Genomic DNA, 20312 nt, shown 5'->3' with positions numbered 1-20312 from the left:
AGTTACCTCGGCATAACCTCAAAATAGGCAGGCAGGCCAGACAGGTGAAAAGAGGCAAGACCTTAGTCAAATATCATAACCTTTTAAGCCTCAGTTTTCTTATCTATAAAGCTGATGTATATATATGGAGGAGGGTGAGAGGAATGTCCTTCCTCATAGAGTTGTTAAAAGAATTAAATGAGAGAATTTTTATGGAGCCCTTAACACGTTGTGTAGCTCAACAATATTTAAAAAATACTCAAAAAGCATTTGTCATTACTATTCCTGCAACAATAAATAAGTTAGAAATATTAAAAAGGCTGCAGGGCATAGTAAGAAGGAAAGGGAAATTGTTAGTGTTCCCCAAGAGCATGTTAACAGTTACTATATTGACCACATTATCAAATAGCCTGGATTTAAAATAAATGGATGCACAATCTGATCATATAGAAGTACTAAAGTCATTCATAGAGGACGCAGCCTGGTGAGTATATCTTTTATTAACGTTTCAGACAACGAATTTTACCTAAATACAAACGAGTTCGCACCGGGTTTCTTCAGTGTGTCAAGGTTCTCTGCAGCAGAAAAGCTAAGGAATTTATTTATCCTCTTTTTGTAACAAACACCCGCTAATTGCAAGTAAAAGACTCTCTGGTCCTGCTTCCCAGGTACCGAAAACTATTTTTCTGATTAATGATCCAGGTATGTGCAATAACTACAAAGCCAACATTCCCCAGTTCTAACAGAGTCAGCTACCTCTGCCCAGGTGTTAAACCATGGCTCTCATCCTGGGGGACGTTTGGTAATTAGCAGTGCCAGCAGGTGTTTGCACTTGCTGCTGTTCCTGGTATTTGAGCATATGTGTCAAGTCCCTGTCGGGGGGAGAAAGTGTGTGAAATAAATGCTTCACCCCAGCTCCAGTAAAGTCAGCTTCTTCCAGAAAGAAAAGCAAACTTTCCGTCTCTGCATCAAGCACTATCATTGTTCATTCTCTAAACCGCCAGCTCATTTTCAAGTTGCCTTTGGCACTCTCTCCTGCTCCCGGTTAGCAATGGGCTCTCTCCAAACAGCTCATCTGGACTTTGCTGTGCTCTGGGCCTTTATGACCTGACTCTCTACAATTGAAAACTCCTGTCTTGAATCTTGCCATGCTATTTCAGACCCTGTTCCCTGACTTTCAAGCACAGCTTCTAACCTGTTCGTTCCCGTCTGAACCCTTGCTGAGAATTTGCATTTCCACCGCAGATATACTGAATCAGAATCTACTGTTTAACAAAAGCCTCAGGTGATTCTTATGTATGATAAAGTTTGAGAACCTCTGCTGTACTAGTGGTTCTCAGAACTGGTCCCTAACCAACAATATTAGCATCACCTGGGAACTTGTTAGAAATGCAAATTCTTAGGAGGCGATAGGACACAACCAAACTGGTTAGAATCCCTGTTTTCAATGGAAAGCTCAGCTAGGCTGATGAAGTAATTCTGCTGAGGTATAATGAATGCCCAAGTGTTACTGGAAAAGGGTTTAATCTCAAACTTACCCTCTTCCCACAAAATATATTCAGGCCAGTTCTCCAGAAGAAAAAAATGCCCTGATTTGTAGCACCTGCCAATTTCTATGGAGTAAATACTCCCACCATGGCCAACTTCATGCAACCAACAGGGCAGAGTGGGGAAGAGATGCCCAGAATCAGCCTTTGTGAACTGGTATGACCAAAGTCCTACACAGCCCTGAATATTATATAATTTACAATGCTTTGCTAAAGAAGTATCATTAGGCCCAAAGAGTCAGAATATCACAACTGGGTTTGGTTGGTTTAAGAAATATTTTAGAGCAAAAGGGGTCTTACGGAATATTTAAGAATGCAGTGAGGACTTCTGAAAGTTGGCAGACAGGATTTGCATGCTTAACTCTTCTCCCTCCAAGGAGCACCTTAAAAAATAAAAGTTCTTTTTTTTTTTTTTTTTTTAAGTATAATCCCACAGCAAGAAACAAGGGAATGAAAGCCATCAGAGGAGGACAGATTTTAACCAATTTCCACGACACAGAAAGTAGATGGAGTGGTGACTGGTGGCTACCATGGAGCAGAGGAAGTTGCCCTAGGAACAATTGCAGAAGGGACTAGGGTGGAAACCTAATCTGGCCCACCCGGTAGAGCCCTCCGGAGACTCAGCACTCAGAGAAGATGAGAACTGTGGAGGGTTTGGGGAAAGGAACTGAAAACTGTGTATAAGGAATAGTGGGAAAGTCAAGTGGCTCAAATCATGAGAAATACTTGGCATCTGCTAGCTAACTAAGAACTAGATAAAGACAATATAGAGGGGAGCCCAGCAAATGGTGAGAATTTTGCACTTAATGACCCTTAAAACCAAAAATCAAACCAGTTCCCATTGAGTCAATTCTGACTCATGGCAACCCCATGAGAAGCAGATACCCAGGCCTTTCTTTAGAGGCACCTCTGGGTGGGTTCAAATGGTCAACCTTTCAGGTAGTAGTTGAGCACAAAATGATTTTTAAAGAACTGTCTAATTACAACCAGGTCAAGACCCTTGTGGTTTGCAAAGAGGCCCTAAAGGCTGCCATTTTCAGAGTACCCGGGGGATGCATATCAATCACAGAGCATCCATCTGGGTATCTAGTTGCATCCAGCATTGGGAGTGAGTGAGTGACTACGTTAGTGTCCACTGTGTGCAAGAACAGCCTAAAAACTATGGACCAAGCAAGCGTAACTTATGCTCCAATACAAGAGAATATTAAAACAGATGATTGAGACACTTAAGAGCCTATTTAGTATAGTGGGAAACAAATTTTGGTGGCAGATAATTCTGTCTTCAGGTAAAAGTCTGTAGCCCTGAAGACCCTGCCTATCTTGGAAGACGTTCTCATCTCAAGGTTGATATAAACATACTCTACATCTATTTAACAAATATCTGTGCAGCTACTTAGTGCTAGTTCTTTGCTACGTGTTGTGAAGAAAAAGAGATGCATCAGGTAAGGTTTGACTTCATTGTGCTTACCATATAGAAGGGGCGATACTATATAGTTATGTCTCTACATAACAATGAGACTGGTGCCTTAGGAGAGGAAGAGGGTGGCCTGGCAGTGACGAATGTTGAAATGGTAGATGTTTGGTTACATATATATTTACCATAATTAAAAAGAGAGAGAGATGGAATGTTTCCAGCTTGAGGGAGGTGCCATTGGGGTGCTAGAGTTGCCAGATGAAACACAGAATTCCCAAACAAATTTGAATTTCAGATAAACAACCAGTTATTTTTAGTACAAGAATGCCTCATGCAGTATTTTTATTTGCTAAATCTGGCAACTGTTAGGCTTGGTTTTGTAAGGAGGGTAGGATGTGAATTGCTATGGAGGTTGGAGGCAAGGACATTCCAGGCAGAAGGAGAAATAAAAATAATGTAGTTATTTATTCAACTTTTAAGCACAAATATCACCTTCTCTGATCGCCTTATTTAAAATTGCAACCTTGCCATTCCCACAGTATTTTTCTCCAAAGTACTTATCACTACATGACATCTCATGTGTTTGTTTGTTGTTTATCTCCCCTTTCTAGAATATCAAAACAAGAAAGGTTTTGTATTTTGTTCGATGCTATATTTCCGTGCCTAAAACATGTGGCATACAGTAGGTGTCCAATAAATACTTGTTGACTTAATGATTGACAAATGAACAAGTAAATTCAGGAACTGATTCGTTTTTCCCCTTGAGCCTGACACTTGGTAAATGTTTAGTTTTTTTTTTATTAAAATATCAAAACATAAGACAGGAGGCATGGCCAATATGGTGGAGTAGTCAGATGCTTCCTGCAGTCCCTCTTACAACAAAGAACCAAAAAAAACAAGTGAATCGATTACATATGACAATCTAGGAGCCCTGAACATTAAAGACAAAGTTGAGGAGTCAGACTGAGCAGCAAGGGGAGGGAGAGACAGTTCAGAAGCAGTGAGAATTTGCCAAAACTGCCTGCCGGCACTCTGCAGCCTGGATCCACTAGCATGCATGGGTTGAGGCAAGCAGTAGCACTCGGGATGAGTTTTCCACACAGGGAGAAACTGAGAGGTGGAGAGCCTGCTCCAGCCTCCAGAACCAGGGAGAAAAAAAGGCAGCATCAAATTGGCAAATTTAAGTACAAGCATCTGATGTACCAAACGAATCAGAAAAAGAAACCCTTCCCCCCTCTGTGAAATACTTCTCTCCCATTTATCTGCCTCCTACCCCTGCTCTGCTTTGGGTCCCAGTCTGGCTTCAGTGATTGCTGCACCACTGGGATGGAAGTAGGACCCATCATGTGCACCAAACCACTCTTCTGGCTTTGCAGAGGGAACAAATTAACAAATGGGGAAAAATAACCTGCCAGCTCCCCAAAGCCAGAAATTCAGGGCAGGCACAGCCCCTTTGCCTAGGCACTGACTTTGAACGCTTTTCACTCCTGCATAGACCTGTGTGGGCCCATTTCAACAGCATAGACCCTCATTAGAACAGTACAACAGGGTGTAGACATGAAGCCTATATTCAACTGCAACAGCTAAGGGGGAGTGGCATATTTGTGATATTTGACACTGTCCTGCCCATTATCCAGGGTCCTCACCTACCCACATCAGGATCCTGAGGTTTTGTGGCTCCACCCACTCCACCTAGCCCACCATGACAGGGGTCCAAGAATAAGTGGTACTCCCAGTCCTTACAGCCAACAGCACTGAGTGCCCAAAGTCCAGCCATAAAACCCACCCACCTATGTACTCTAGGGAACAGGGACACACCTTCCACCCAGCCACTCAGCGGCAGCCTCAGCCCCTTACCTTGCTCTGCATATAACCTCCTACTGCAGCCAGATACCTGTGCCTACTCCAATCACCCCTGCCCATCTAGGACTGTAGGTGGGAGCATGCACCACACACTCAATGACCAACTACCTGGACACCTGAGCTGAATCCATACAAGAAAAGTAAACAGACTCCTGGGCTCACGTACCTAGTAACAGCTCTAAACACCTGGTGACAGGACATGAGAGCTTCAAAGACACCAATAATCAAAGTAGCTTGTGTGACCAACCTATTTGGGCATATCAAAACAAAAAAAAAAAAAAACAAAAAGCTGGGACACAGTAAGCAAACGTAAAATAAATAAATATGATAACTTATTTATGGTTCAGAGACAACAGTCAATATGAAATAACATAAAGAGGCAGACCATGATGGCTCCAGCAAGTGACCAAAACAAAGAACCAACAACCCTCCCGGAGGAAGAGAATGTCTTGGAATTTCTGGAGGTGGAATTCAAAAGATTAATATACAGAGTTCTTCAAGAGATCAGGAAGGAGAACAGGCAAAACGCAGACCAAGTCAAGGAACACACAGACAAAGCAAGAGAGGAACTTAAGAAGGTTATATAACAGCATAATGACAAATTTAACAGGCTTCAAGAATCCATAGAGAGACAGCAAACAAACCCAAAAGACTAATAACAAAATTTCAGAATTAGACAATAGAAGTCAGAGGAGCAGAACTGACGAAATGGAAGTCAGAATTAATGAGGTTGTATAAAGCTCTTGACACCAACTTATTAAAGGAAAAATCAAATAAAAGGTTTTAAAAAATGAAGAAACCCTAAGTATTATGTAGGATTCTATCAAGAGGAATAACCTGTGAGTGATTGGAGTACCAAAATGGGGAGGTGGATAACAGAAAATACAGAGAGAATTGTCAAAGATTTGTTGGCAGAAAACGTTCCTGATATCATGAAAGACGAGAAGATACCCATCCAAGAAGCTCACCAAACCACACACACGGTAGATCCCAAAAGAAAGTCACCAAGACACATTATAATCAAATTTGCCAAAACCAAAGATAAAGAGAGAATTTTAAGAGCAGCTGGTGATAAACAAAAAGTCCTCTACAAAGGAAAGTCCATAAGACTAATGTGATGGTTAAGATTCTGTGTCAACTTGGTTGGGCCATGGTTCTCAGTGGTTTGGCAGTCATATGGTAAGTAACTTCTGTGAAGAGATTTGATATTATGTGATCACCTCCATGACGGGATCTGCTGTGAGTAGCCAATCAGTTGAAAGGGAGTTTCCTTGAGCGTGTGGCCTGCATTGAATATAAGTGGATAGTCTGGCAAGGCTTGGGTGCTTTTTGCTCATGCTGGAGCCTGCAGCTAGCTCTTGTTTGCCTAACCTCTGGTTCTTGGGACTTGAGATAGCAGCTTACTTGCAGTCTTGCCTGTCAATCTTGAGGCTCATCAATCTTCACAGCCTGTTTCAAAGAGCCCTGCTCTCTGATCTGCCAATCTTGGGTTTGCTAGGCCCTGCAGCTACCTGAATCAGAAGAAGCTTCCATCATGACCCACAGACTTGGGACATTCCAGGGTCTACACTGCATGAACCATTTCCTTGATATGAACCTCTTGCTATATATATATTTATAGGTATTATAGGTTTTGATTCTCTAGAGAACCCAGCCTAAGACATTTAAGCTCTGACTACTCAGCCAAAATCATGCAGGCAAGAAGGCAATAGGATGACACATATAAAGACTTAAAGGGAAAAAATTGCCAGCCAAGAATTATATATGCAGCAAAATTGCTTCTCCACTAGAGGGACCCTAGAGGTCATGGTCCCCGGACCCTTTGTTAGCCCAAGGTTGGAACCATTCCTGAACCAAGTCCAGTGATTGGACTGGACTATAAGATAGGTAATGATTCTGGTGAGGAGTGAGCTTCTTGGTTCAAGTAGACACATGAGACTATGTGGGCAACTCCTGTCTGGAGGTAAGATGAGAAGGAAGAGGAGGACAGGAGCTGGTTGAATGGACACGGGGCATACAGGGTAGAGAGAAGGAATCTGCTGACTCATTAGGAGGGAAGCCGCTAGAAGTACATAGCAGGTGTGTATAGCTTTTTGTATGAGAGACTGACTTGATTTGTAAACTTTCACTTAAAGCACAACTAATTAATTAATCAATTAAACACACACACACACACACATAAAAACTGTCTCTCAAATACGATGGTGAAATTAGGGCATTTCAAGATAAACAGAAGTTAAGGGAATTTGTAAAAACCAAACCAAAATAACAAAGAAATACTAAAGGGAGTCCTCCAGTTAGAAAATCGATAACATCAGGTAACAACCAAAGGCTAGAACACAGGACAGAACAACAGAATATCAACCCACATACGGAAGTCACAAAAATAAATCTAAGCTAATACACTGAAAATAGGAAAACAGAGACATCAATATGTAAAAGATGACAACATTAAAACAAAAACAGGGACTAAATAATGTAGAACTTTCATATGGAGAAGTCAAGTCGACATCAGAAAACAGAAGATTGGTTTAAACCTAGAAAAATGGAGGTAAATAACGAAGGTAACCACAAAGAAAACTACCCATCAAACTAAGGAACAAGAAAAACATAAAAAATCGGCAAATACAAAATCAACAATGATGAAAAGGATGCAAAGAAAATACATAAAGAAAAATCATTCAGCACAGAAAATTAAGTGGAACAAAGAAACTGTCAACAACACAAAAGATATCAAAATCACAGCACTAAACTCATACCTATCAATAATTACGTTGAATACAAATGGACTAACTGTACCAATAAAGAGACAGAGAGTGGCGGAATGGATAAAAAAAATATACTATCTGTATATGCTGCCTAAAAGAGACTCGAAGACCCAAACAAACTAAAACTCAAAGGATGGAAAAAATATATCAAGCAAACAACAATCAAAAAAGAGCAGGATTGGCAATATTAATCTCTGACAAAATAGACTTTAAAGCAAAATCCACCACAAAGGATAAGGAAGGACACTGTATAAAAGTTAAAGGGTCAATACACCAGGAGGACATAACCATAATAAATATTTACACACCCAATGACAGGGCTCCAAAATACTTAAAACAAACAGCATTGAAAGAGAGATAGACAGCTCCACAATAATAGTAGGAGACTTTATAACACACCACTTTCAGTAAAGAAAGATCAATAAAGACATGGAAGACCTAAAAGCCACAATCAACCAACTTGACCTCATAGACATAAACAAAACACTCCACCAAACAGAAGCCAAGTATACTTTCTTCCCCAATGCACATAGAACATTCTCCAAAATAGACCACATTTTAGGCCACAAAGCAAGTCTTAACAGAATCCAAAACATCAAAATATTACAAAGCATCTTTTCTGACCATGAAGCCATAGAAGTAGAGATCAATAACAGAAGAAGCAAGAAAAAAAAAAAAAAATCAAATACATGGAAACTGCACAACGCCTTCCTCAAAAACACCTGGGTTATAGAAGAAATTAAGAATAGAATAAAATTCATAGAATCAAATGAGAATGAAAACGCACCCCACCAGAATCTCTGGGACACAGCAAAAACATTGCTCAGAGGTCAATTTATAGAAATAAATGCACACTTCCAAAGAGAAGAAACGGTGAAAATCAAAACATTAATCCTACAACTTGAACAAATAGTGAGAAAGCTGCAAAAGCACACCAGAAGAAAGGAAATAATAAAAATTAGAGCAGAAATAAAAGAAATAGAGAATAGAAAAACAATTGAAAGAGTTAACAAGACCAACACATGGTTCTTTGAAAAGATTAACAAAATTAATTAACCATTGGCCAAACTGACGAAAGAAAAACAGGAGAGGAAGCAAATAACCCAAATAAGAAATGAGATGGGTGATATCACAACAGACCCAACTGAACCTGAAGAATCATAACAGAATACTTTGAAAAATTGTACTCCAACAAATTTGAAAACCTAGAGGAAATGGCCAAATTTCTAGAAACACAGTACCTACCTAAACTGACACAAACAGAGGTAGAACTACAAAATAAACCTATAACAAAAGAAGAGATTGAAGAGGTAATTTTAAAAAACTCCAAAGGAAAAAAAAAAAAAAACATGGCCTTAACGACTTCACTGGAAAATTCTACCAAACTTTCAGAGAAGAGTGGACACCTGTACTACTAAAGGTATTTCAGAGAATAGAAAGGGATGGAGTACTCCTGAACTCATTCTATGAAGCCAGCATAACCATGATATCAAAACCAGGTAAAGACACCACAAAAAAAGAAAATTACAGACCAATATCCCTCATGAACATAGACATAAAAATCTTCAACAAAATTCTAGCCAATAGAACTCAACAATATATCGAAAAAATAATTCACCATGAGCAAGTGGAATTCATACCAGGTATTCAGGGATGATTCAACGTTAGAAAAACAATCAATGTAATAAAAGAATCACATGATCTTATCAATTGATGCAGAAAAGGCATTTGACAAAGTCCTACACCCATTCATGATAAAAACTCTCAGCAAAATAGGAATAGAAGGGAAATTCCTCAACGTAATAAAGGGCATTTATACAAAAGCCAACAGCCGTTATCATCCTAAATGGAGATAGTCTGAAAGCATTTCCCTTGAGAATGGGAACCAGACAAGGATGCCTTCTATTACCACTCTTATTCAACATTGTGTTAGAGGTCCTAGCCAGAGCAATTAGGCTAGAAAGAGTAAGGCATCCAAATTGGTAAGGAAGAAGTAAAAGTACCCCTATGTGCAGATGATATGATCATATGCGCAGAAAACTCCAAAGAATCCACAAGAAAACTACTGGAACTAATAGAAGATTTCAGTAATGCATCAGAATACAAGATAAATATACAATAATAAGTTGGATTCTTCTACACCAATAAAGAGAAAATCACCAAGTCAATAGCATTTACAATAGCTCCCAAGAAGATAAAATACTTAGGAATAAATCTAACCAGAGACGTAAAAGACCTCTACAAAGAAAACTAAAAGACACTACTGCAAAGAATCATAAGAGACCTATATAAGTGGAAAAATATACTTTGCTCGTGTTTAGGAAGTATCAATATTGTGAAAACCTCAGTTCTACCCAAAACAATCTACAGATACAATGCAATCCCAATCCAAATTCCAATGACATTTTTTTAACAAGGTGGAGAAACAGATTACCAACTTCATATGGAAAGGAAAGAGGCCCCAGATAAGTGAAGCATTACTGAAGAAGAACAAAGTGGGAGGCCTCAGAATACCTGATTTTAGAAACTATTATACTGTCACAGTAGTCAAAACAGCCTGATACTCGTGTAACAACAGATACATAGACCAATGGAACAGGATTGAGAATCCAGACGTAAACTCATCCACCTATGAGCAGCTGTTGTTTGACAAAGGCCCAAAGTCTGTTAAATGGGGAAAAGACAGTCTCTATAACAAATGGTACTGGCATAACTGGATATCCATCTGCAAAAAAATAAAACAAGATCCATACCTCCCACCATACACAAAAACCAACTCAAAATGGATCAAAGACCTAATTATAAAATAGAAAGTGATAAAGATCATGGAAGGAAAAATAGGGACAAGGCTAAACAAATACATGGCATAAACAGAATACGAAACATAACTAACAATGCACAAACACTAGAAGAGAAACTAGATAACAAACAGTTCTGCTCATCAAAAGAATTCACCAAAAGAGTAAAAAGACAACCTACAGACTGGGAACAAATTTTTGGCTGTGACATATCTGATCAAGGTACTACAAGATACCGCAAAACTTCAACAACAAAAAGACAACCCAATTAAGAAAATGGGCAAAGGATATGAACAGGCACTTCACCAAAGAAGACATTCAGGTAGCTAACAGATACCTGAGGAAATGCTCATGATCATTAGCCATTAGAGAAATGCTAATCAAAACGGCAACGAGATACTCTCTCGCCCCAATAAGGCTAGAATTAACCCAAAAAAACACAAAATAATAAATGTTGGAGAGGTTGTGGAGAGACTGGAACACTTATACACTGATGGTGGGAATGTAAAATGGTACAAGCAGTTAGGAAATCAATTTGGCACTTCCTTAAAAAGCCAGAAATAGAAGTACCATGTTATCCAGCAATCCCACTCCTTGCAATATATCCTAAAGAAACAAGAGCTGTCACACAAATAGATATATGCATACCCATGTTCACTGCAGCACTGTTCACAATAGCAAAAAGATAGGAACAACCTAGGTGCCTGTCGCTATGAGTTGGAATTGACTCGATGGCGGTGGGTTTGGTTTGGTTTTTAGGTGCCTGTCAAGAGACGAATAGATAAACAAATTATGGTATATTCACACAATGGAATACTACACAATGATAAAAAACAATGAGGAATCTTTGGAACATCTCACAACATGGATGAATCTGGAAGGCATTAGGCTGAGTGAAATTAGTCAGTCACAAAAGGACAAATATGGTATGAAATCACTGTTACACGAACTCAAGAAAAGGTTTAAATACAGGAGAAAGTATTCCTTGATGGTTACGAGGGTGGGGAAGGAGGGAGAGGAGAATTCACTAACTAGATAGTAGACAAGGACTATCTAGGTGAAGGGAAGGATAACATACAATACAGGAGAAGTCAGCACAATTGGACTAAGCCAAAAGCTAAGAAGTTTCCCGAACACAACCAAACACTTCAAGGGACAGAACAGCAGGGGCGTGGGGCTAAGAATCATGGTTTCAGGGGACATCTAGGTCAACTGGCGTGTTGTTGTTGTTGTTACGTGCTGTCAAGTTGGTTCTGACTCATAGCGACCCTATACACAACGGAACAAAACACTGCCCAGTCCTGAGCCATCCTTACAACCGTTGTTATGCTTGAGCTTATTGTTGCAGCCACTGTGTCAATCCACCTCGTTGAGGATCTTCCTCTTTTCCACCAACTCTGTACTCTGACAAGCATGATGTCCTTCTCCAGGGACTCATCCCTCCTGACAACATGTCCAAAGTATGTAAGATGCAGTCTCGCCACCCTTGCTTCTAAGGAGCATTCTGGTTGTACTTCTTCTAAGGAGATTTGTTCGTTCTTTTGGCAGTCCATGGGATATTCAATATTCTTCGCCAACACCACAACTCAAAGGCGTCAATTCTTCTTTGGTCTTCTTTATTCATTGTCCAGCATTCACATGCATATGATCCGATTCAAAATACCATGACTTGGGTCAGGCGCACGTTGGTCTTGAAGGTGACATCTTTGCTCTTCAACACTTCAAAGAGGTCCTTTGCAGCAGATTTACCCAATGCAATGCGTCTTTTGATTTCTTGACTGCTACTTCCATGGCTGTTGATTGCGAATCCAAGTAAAATGAAATCCTTGACAACTTCAATCTTTTCTCCATTTATTATGATGTTGCTCATTGGTCCAGTTGTGAGGATTTTTGTTTTCTTTATGTTGAGGTGCAATCCATACTGAAGGCTGTGGTCTTTGATCTTCATGAGTAAGGGCTTCAAGTCCTCTTCACTTTCAGCAAGCAAGGTTGTGTCATCTGCATAACGCAAGTTCTTAATGAGTCTTCCTCCAATCCTGATGCCCTGTTCTTCTTCATATACTCCAGCTTCTTGGATTATTTGCTCAGCATACAGATTGAATAAGTATGGTGAAAGAATACAACCCTGATGTGCACCTTTTCTGACTTTAAACCAATCAGTATCTCCTTGTTCTGTCCAAACAACTGCTTCTTGATCTATGTAGAGGTTCCTCACGAGCACAATTAAGTGTTCTGGAATTCCCATTCGTCGCAAAGTTATCCATAATTTGTTATGATCCACACAGTCGAATGCCTTTGCATAGTCAATAAAACACAGGTAAACATCCTTCTGGTATTCTCTGCTTTCAGCCAGGATCCATCTGACATCAGCAATGATATCCCTGGTTCCATGCCTTCTGAAACCAGCCTGAATTTCTGGCAGTTCCCTTTCCATATACTGCTGCAGCTGTTTTTGAATGATCTTCAGCAAAATTTTGCTTGCGTGTGATATTAATGATATTGTTCTATAATTTCCACATTTGGCTGAATCACCTTTCTTGGGAATAGGCATAAATATGGATCTCTTCCAGTCAGTTGGCCAGGAAGCTGTCTTCCATATTTCTTGGCATAGACTAGTGAGCACCTCCAGTGCTGCATCTGTTTGTTGAACCATCTCAATTGATATTCCATCAATTCCTGGGGCCTTGTTTTTCGCCAATGCCTTCAGAACAGCTTGGACTTCTTCCTTCAGTACCATTGGTTCCTGATCATATGCTACCTCTTGAAATGGTTGAACATTGACTAATTCTTTTCGGTATAACAACTGTGTATTCCTTCCATCTTTTGATGTTTCCTGAGTCGTTTAATATTTTCCCACAGAATCCTTCACTATTGCAATTCGAGGCTTGAATTTTTTCTTCATTTCTTTCAGCTTGAGGAATGCCAAGCATGTTCTTCCCTTTTGGTTTTCCAACTCCAGCTCTTTGCACATGTCATTATAATACTTTAATTTGTCTTCTCTAACCCATTGAAATCTTCTGTTCAGTTCTTTTACTTCATCAACTCTTCCTTTTGCTTTAGCTGCTCGACATTCAAGAGCAGGTTTCAGAGTCTCCTCCAACATCCATCTTGGTCTTTTCTTTCTTTCCTGTCTTTTCAATGACCTCTTGCTTTTTTCATGTATGGTGCCCTTGATGTCATTCCACGACTCATCTGGTCTTCGGTCACTAGTGTTCCATGCGTCAAATCTATTCTTCAGATGGTCTCTAAATTCAGGTGGGATATACTCAAGGTCATATTTTGGCTCTCGTGGATTTGCTCTGATTTTCTTCAGTTTCAGTTTGAACTTGCATATGAGCAAATGATGGTCTGTTCCAGTCAGCCCCTGGCCTTGTTCTGACTGATGATATTGAGCTTTTCCATCGTCTCTTTCCACAGATGTAGTCAATTTGATTTCTGTGCGTTCCATCTGATGAGGTCCATGTGTATAGTCGCCATTTATGTTGGTGAAAGAAGGTATTTGCAATGAAGAAGTCGTTGGTCTTGCAAAATTCTATCATTCTATCTCCGGCATTGTTTCTATCACCAAGGCCATATTTTCCAACTACCGATCCTTCTTCTTTGTTTCCAACTTTCACATTCCAATCACCAGTAATTATCAATGCATCTTGATTGTATGTTTGATCAATTTCAGACTGCAGCTGCTGCTAAAAATCTTCTATTTCTTCATCTTTGGCCCTAGTGGTTGGTGCGTAAATTTGAATAATAGTCGTATTAACTGGCCTTCCTTGTAGGCGTATGGAAATTATCCTATCACTAACAGCATTGTACTTCAGGATAGATCTTGAAACGTTCTTTTTGAAGATGAATGCAACGCCATTCCTTTTCAAGTTGTCATTCCCAGCATAGTAGACTATATGATTGTCTGATTCAAAATGGCCAGTACCAGTCCATTTCAGCTCACTAATGCCTAGGATATCAAAGTTCATGCGTTCCATTTCATTTTTGACAATTTCCAGTTTTCCTAGATTCATGCTTCATACATTCCAGGTTCTGATTATTAATGGATGTTTGTAGCTGTTTCTTCTCATTTTGAGTCATGCTACATCAGCAAATGAAGGTCCCAAAAGCTTTACTACATCCACATGATCAAGGTTGACTCTACTTTGAGGAGACAGCTCTTACCCAGTCATCTTTTGAGTGCCTTCCAACCTGGGGGGCTCATCTTCCAGCACTATATCAGACAATGTTCCACTGCTATTCATAAGGTTTTCACTGGCTAATGCTTTTCAGATGTAGACTGCTGGGTCCTTCTTCCTAGTCTATCTCAGCCTGGAAGCTCAGGTGAAACCTGTCCTCCATTGATGACCCTGCTGGAATCTGCATGCCGGCAGCATAGCTTCCCGCATCACTGCAACACACAATCCCCCACAGTACGACAAACTGACAGACATGTGGGGGGTCAACTGGCATAACAAAGTTTTTTAAGAAAATGTTCTGCATCCTTGGCGTGTGGTGTCTGAATTCTCAAAAGCTTGCAAGCAGCCATCTAAGATGCATCAATTGGTCCCAACCCATTTGGAGCAAAGTAGAATGAAGAACACCAAAGACACGAGGAAAATATTAGCTCAAGAGACAAAAGGACCACATAAACCAGAGACTCCATCGACCTGAGACCAGAAGAACTGGATGGTGCCTGGCTACCACCAGTGACCACCCTGACAGAGAACACAACAGACAGTCCCTGATGGAGCAGGAGAAAACTGTGGTGCAGATCTCAAATTCACATTAAAAAAAAAAAAAAAAACAGACTTAATAGTCTGACTGAGACTAGATGAACCACGGAAGACTTGGTCCCTAGACTCTCTGTTAACCCAGAACTAAAATCATTCCTGAAGCCAAGTCTTCAGACAAAGATCAGACTGAAATATAAAACATAAAATAATATTTGTGAAGAGTGTGCTTCTTAGTTCAAGTAGATACATGAGACTAAATGTGTAGCTCCTGTCCAGAGGTGGGATGAGCAGATAGAAAGGGATAGGAGCCGGTTTAATGGACACAGGAAACCCAGGACAGAAAGGGAGCATGTGCTGTCACATTGTAGGGATTGCAACTAGGGTCACATAGTAATATGTATATAAATTTTTGTATGAGAAACTAACTTAGCTGTAAACTTTCACCTAAAGCACAATAAAAATTTTAAAAATACAGCCCCAAAGCTGAAGTAGCATACAAACTAAATGGGGACAAAAGAAGACAGGTACAAAAGAAATATATGATCATAAAGGAATATAAAAATAGCCAAGAGGGGGCGGAGCCAAGATGGCGGACTAGGCAGACGCTACCTCGGATCCCTCTTACAACAAAGACACGGAAAAACAAGTGAATCGATCACATACATAACAATCTACGAACCCTGAACAACAAACACAGATTTAGAGACGGAGAACGAACTAATACGGGGAAGCAGCGATTGTTTCCAGAGCCTGGAGCCAGCGTACCAGTCAGGTACGGCACAAGGACAGAGAGCGGCTCCACCCCCCTGAACTAACCCCGGGAGGGGGACCAGCCAGTTCCACGGGCAGCGTGGGACACAGCCGGTAGGAGAAGTCCCCAGGAGGCAGTGACTGGTCTTGGAGCAGAAAGAGCAGCGTCCGAGCCGGGGAACCGTCCCGCAGGGATTTGGACTGGACGCAGGTACGGCATAAACACGGAGAGTTGCTCCACCCCCCTGAACTAACCCCGGGAAAGGGACCAGCCGGGTCGCGCGGGCGGCGTGGGACGCAGCCGGTAGAAGTCCCTGGGAGGCAGCGACTGGTATTGGAGCGGGGAGAACAGCGTCCCAGCCGGGACACTCGGTCACGGCACAAGCACGGGGACCTGCTCCACCCGTCTGAACTAACCCCGGGAGGAGGCCCAACTAGTTCTCGGGGGCGGCAAGGCCACGCGGCTGGAGGGATGAGAACTCCCCGGGAGGCAGCGACTGATTTTGGAGTCGAGAGTGCACCGTCCCAGTAGGGGAGCCTTGACGCTGGGTGTGGGGCTGGAAGCGGAGGATCTGACCGTGACTCCAGCGGGCCAGACCCCCCGGGGCAATCTCCACACAGCCAGCACACATAGGCGACGCGCCCGCGGGAATCTCAGATATAATAGTCATTCCAAGCAAGACAAGCAACTCTGGCTATATTCTGAGGTGCTACTCTCCTATCTCTCTGTTACCTCCCCCACCCTCCCCAGGCGGCTTCATTAACATCTGAATAGCCTGAGCCAGAGAGAGAACTCTGACAGAGATCTGACTGCATTTTTTTTTAGCGGATTTTCTGGAAAAACTAGTTTCCCAGTGATGGCTCGGAGACAACAATCCATATCAAACCACTTAAAGAAGCAGACCATGACAGCTTCTCCAACCCCCCAAACAAAAGAATCAAAATCTTTCCCAAATGAAGATACAATCCTGGAATTATCAGATACAGAATATAAAAAACTAATTTACAGAATGCTTAAAGATATCACAAATGAAATTAGGATAACTGCAGAAAAAGCCAAGGAACACACTGATAAAACTGTTGAAGAACTCAAAAAGATTATTCAAGAACATAGTGGAAAAATTAATAAGTTGCAAGAATCCATAGAGAGACAACATGTAGAAATCCAAAACATTAACAATAAAATAACAGAATTAGACAATGCACTAGGAAGTCAGAGGAGCAGACTCGAGCAATTAGAATGCAGACTGGGACATCTGGAGGACCAGGGAATCGACACCAACATAGCTGAAAAAAAATCAGATAAAAGAATTAAGAAAAATGAAGAAACCCTAAGAATTATGTGGGACTCTATCAAGAAGGATAACTTACGAGTAATTGGAGTCCCAGAACAGGGAGGGGGGACAGAAAACACAGAGAAAATAGTTGAAGAACTCCTGACACAAAACTTCCCTGACATCATGAAAGACGAAAGGATATCTATCCAAGATGCTCATCGAACCCCATTTAAGATTGATACAAAAAGAAAAACACCAAGACATATTATCATCAAACTCACCAAAACCAAAGATAAACAGAAAATTTTAAAAGCAGCCAGGGAGAAAAGAAAGGTTTCCTTCAAGGGAGAATCAGTAAGAATATGTTCTGACTACTCAGCAGAAACCATGCAGGCAAGAAGGGAATGGGACGACATATACAGAACACTGAAGGAGAAAAACTGCCAGCCAAGGATCATATATCCAGCAAAACTCTCTCTGAAATATGAAGGCGAAATTAAGATATTTACAGACAAACACAAGTTTAGAGAATTTGCAAAAACCAAACCAAAGCTACAAGAAATACTAAAGGATATTGTTTGGTCAGAGAACCAATAATATCAGATATCAGCACAACACAAGGTCACAAAACAGAACGTCCTGATATCAACTCAAATAGGGAAATCACAAAAACAAATTAAGATTAATTAAAAAAAAAAATACACATAACAGGGAATCATGGAAGTCAATAGGTAAAAGATCACAATAATCAAAAAGAGGGACTAAATACAGGAGGCATTGAACGGCCGTATGAAGAGTGATACAAGGCGATATAGAACAATACAAGTTAGGTTTTTACTTAGAAAAATAGGGGTAAATAATAAGGTAACCACAAAAAGGTATAACAACTCTATAACTCAAGATAAAAACCAAGAAAAACGTAACGACTCAACTAACATAAAGTCAAGCACTATGAAAATGAGGATCTCACAATTTACTAAGAAAAATGCCTCAGCACAAAAAAGTATGTGGAAAAATGAAATTGTCAACAACACACATAAAAAGGCATCAAAATGTCAGCACTAAAAACTTATTTATCTATAATTACCCTGAATGTAAATGGACTAAATGCACCAATAAAGAGACAGAGAGTCACAGACTGGATAAAGAAACACCATCCATCTATATGCTGCCTACAAGAGACACACCTTAGACTTAGAGACACAAACAAACTAAAACTCAAAGGATGGAAAAAAGTATATCAAGCAAACAATAAGCAAAAAAGAAGAGGAGTAGCAATATTAATTTCTGACAAAATAGACTTTAGACTTAAATCCACCACAAAGGATAAAGAAGGACACTATATAATGATAAAAGGGACAATTAATCAGGAAGACATAACCATATTAAATACTTATGCACCCAATGACAGGGCTGCAAGATACATAAATCAAATTTTAACAGAATTGAAAAGCGAGATAGATACCTCCACAATTATAGTAGGAGACTTCAACACACCACTTTCGGAGAAGGACAGGACATCCAGTAAGAAGCTCAACAGAGACATGGAAGATCTAAGTACAACAATCAACCAACTTGACCTCATTGACTTATACAGAACTCTCCACCCAACTGCTGCAAAATATACTTTTTTTTCTAGCGCACATGGAACATTCTCTAGAATAGACCACATATTAGGTCATAAAACAAACCTTTGCAGAGTCCAAAACATCGAAATATTACAAAGCATCTTCTCAGACCACAAGGCAATAAAACTAGAGATCAATAACAGAAAAACTAGGGAAAAGAAATCAAATACTTGGAAAATGAACAATACCCTCCTGAAAAAAGACTGGGTTATAGAAGACATTAAGGAGGGAATAAGGAAATTCATAGAAAGCAACGAGAATGAAAATACTTCCTATCAAAACCTCTGGGACACAGCAAAAGCAGTGCTCAGAGGCCAATTTATATCAATAAATGCACACATACAAAAAGAAGAAAGAGCCAAAAGCAGAGAACTGTCCCTACAACTTGAACAAATAGAAAGTGAGCAACAAAAGAATCCATCAGGCACCAGAAGAAAACAAATAATAAAAATTAGAGCTGAACTCAATGAATTAGAGAACAGAAAAACAATTGAAAGAATTAACAAAGCCAAAAGCTGGTTCTTTGAAAAAATTAACAAAATTGATAAACCATTGGCTAGACTGACTAAAGAAATACAAGAAAGGAAGCAAATAACCCGTATAAGAAATGAGAAGGACCACATCACAACAGAACCAAATGAAATTAAAAGAATCATTTCAGATTATTATGAAAAATTGTACTCTAACAAATTTGAAAACCTAGAAGAAATGGATGAATTCCCGGAAAAACACTACCTACCTAAACTAACACATTCAGAAGTAGAACAACTAAATAGACCCATAACAAAAAAAGAGATTGAAATGGTAATCAAAAAACTCCCAACAAAAAAAAAGCCCTGGCCCGGACGGCTTCACTGCAGAGTTCTACCAAACTTTCAGAGAAGAGTTAACACCACTACTACTAAAGGTATTCCAAAGCATAGAAAATGACGGAATACTACCCAACTCATTCTATGAAGCCACCATCTCCCTGATACCAAAACCAGGTAAAGACATTACAAAAAAAGAAAATTATAGACCTATATCCCTCATGAACATTGATGCCAAAATCCTCAACAAAATTCTAGCCAATAGAATCCAACAACACATCAAAAAAATAATTCACCCTGATCAAGTGGGATTTATACCAGGTATGCAAGGATGGTTTAATATCAGAAAAACCATTAATGTAATCCATCACATAAATAAAACAAAAGACAAAAACCACATGATCTTATCAATTGATGCAGAAAAGGCATTTGACAAAGTCCAACACCCATTCATGATAAAAACTCTTACCAAAATAGGAATTGAAGGAAAATTCCTCAACATAATAAAGGGCATCTATGCAAAGCCAACAGCCAATATCACTCTAAATGGAGAGAACCTGAAAGCATTTCCCTTGAGAACGGGAACCAGACAATGATGCCCTTTATCACCGCTCTTATTCAACATCGTGTTGGAAGTCTTAGCCAGGGCAATTAGGCTAGACAAAGAAATAAAAGGTATCCGGATTGGCAAGGAAGAAGTAAAGTTATCACTATTTGCAGATGACATGATTATATACACAGAAAACCCTAAGGAATCCTCCAGA

Source organism: Loxodonta africana, chromosome 26 (assembly GCF_030014295.1).
Source record: "Loxodonta africana isolate mLoxAfr1 chromosome 26, mLoxAfr1.hap2, whole genome shotgun sequence".
NCBI classification, from domain to species: Eukaryota; Metazoa; Chordata; class Mammalia; order Proboscidea; family Elephantidae; genus Loxodonta; species Loxodonta africana.
The sequence above is the reverse complement of the archived record's forward strand: the minus strand, read 5'-3'. Positions refer to the sequence as shown.